We start from the raw sequence: 1741 nt of genomic DNA, 5'->3' as shown, positions 1-1741 counted from the left end.
AAAATACTTGAAAAATTTCTTTTTGGAACAATGTGCACCTCTCATAGCCTCCCTTCTCTCCCTCCAGGGCAGTATGGTTTTTGGTTTTCCACTTAACAAGTTGTCCAAGTTCTCTAACTTTTCCTGTATAAACACCACTACATTTTTTTTCTCTGACTCAAATCACTCTTTTCACCCTTAGACTAATGGAACTTTACTGGTCTGTGCCTCAATTTCCCCAACAGTAAATCCTACTTCATGGGACTGATAAGCGGGCTTAGGACTATTATCAATTAATATTTCTAAAGCATTTAGAACAATGGGTGGCACACAGTAAGTGCTATATAATCAAATATATAGTAGCTTATATGTTATCTATCATAAATTTAAATGGTAAGTATACAAATGTATGTTATTACTAAGTTAAAATACAAATAAAAAGCTTATATTCTAAAACTGAGCATAGAATGTCACAGCAACGCGGATGTGAAATGCATTAATATTATATATACACTAAACATCTAATACACAAAAGTCACAATTCTAATTATTGGCTGTGCTAATCTAGGTAGTAGTATGTGACCTGAAACTGAAAGGAGAACCTAATGAGACAGTTATTACACTGCTTTCTTAGGGATGAAAAGGCTCTGGGGAGGTTCTTTTAAATAACTCCAGTCTCTCCAAAAAAGCTGTTCAGAATTTTGAGTAGTTTTCTCCTTAAGAAATTTGTCTGTAGCAAATGAAAGCGATCCCCAAAATTCCACTGATGCGGGTATGTGCTTTAAAACGCATCCCAAATTATACTGATGATGATTAAAAGAAGTGCAAGAGTATAATCTAAAATCACATTTCAGCTTTGCTAAAATAAAGATGTGGGAACTGGCTAAGACACTTAATGTTTACGACTAAATTTACTGGTGAGCCTTCTCAGCTCTAGTTTTTTGAGACTGAAACTTCTATGAATCAAAACATGTTACCTATGTAAAAACATGTTTTTATGAAAATATTAAGTGAAAAAAGTAATCACACACTGTATACTCAAGTGTGATTATAACTATTCCATCCGTGGAATATTTCCATCCATTTTTATCTGCTCATCCATCTACGTATTTAGAAAGTAGACTGGAGAGAGAAGAATGGTGGTTACGTGGCACACAGCATTCCACTTCAGATTGATGCCGAAACAATTTTTACATTTGCAACCATAACCACCACCAAAATAATAATCGAGTCCAGCAAAAATTACCCACGGATTTAAAACCATCACTGGGGAAGAATAATATTCCAGAACAGGATTAAATACTTAGGTTACAAGAATGAGACAAGCTGGAAAACCCTAGCTTAACTAAGTGGTCCAATTTAGCATCACCAGTGATAACCCACACCAGCGCCTCCTGAAGCTGTGCCTTCTCTGTGGCGTTCTTGTCAGAAATGTCTAATCTGAATCTAATCATGTGGAACCGAGACAAACTGAGGGACATTCTATAAAATAACTGGCCTAGGTTCTTCAGAAATGCAATTATCTATGAACTGTTCTAGATTAAAGGAAATTAAAGAAACATGGAGACCAGATGCAATGCATGACCCTTGAGTGGATTTTAGGGAGAAGAAAGTCCAATTACAAAAGACATTACTGGGACAATTGTGGAAATCTGGAGGAGGCCTGTAATCATTCTAAATAGTACTATATTACCATTAATTTCCTGAATTTGGTATTGCATTGTGGTTATGTAAAATTAATGCTCTTGTTTTACAGGATTAA

This window comes from Bos grunniens, chromosome 19, assembly GCF_055505025.1.
Source record: "Bos grunniens cultivar Pamir isolate PY7600 chromosome 19, Bosgru_T2T1.0, whole genome shotgun sequence".
In the NCBI taxonomy this organism is placed as follows: Eukaryota; Metazoa; Chordata; class Mammalia; order Artiodactyla; family Bovidae; genus Bos; species Bos grunniens.
The sequence above is the reverse complement of the archived record's forward strand: the minus strand, read 5'-3'. Positions refer to the sequence as shown.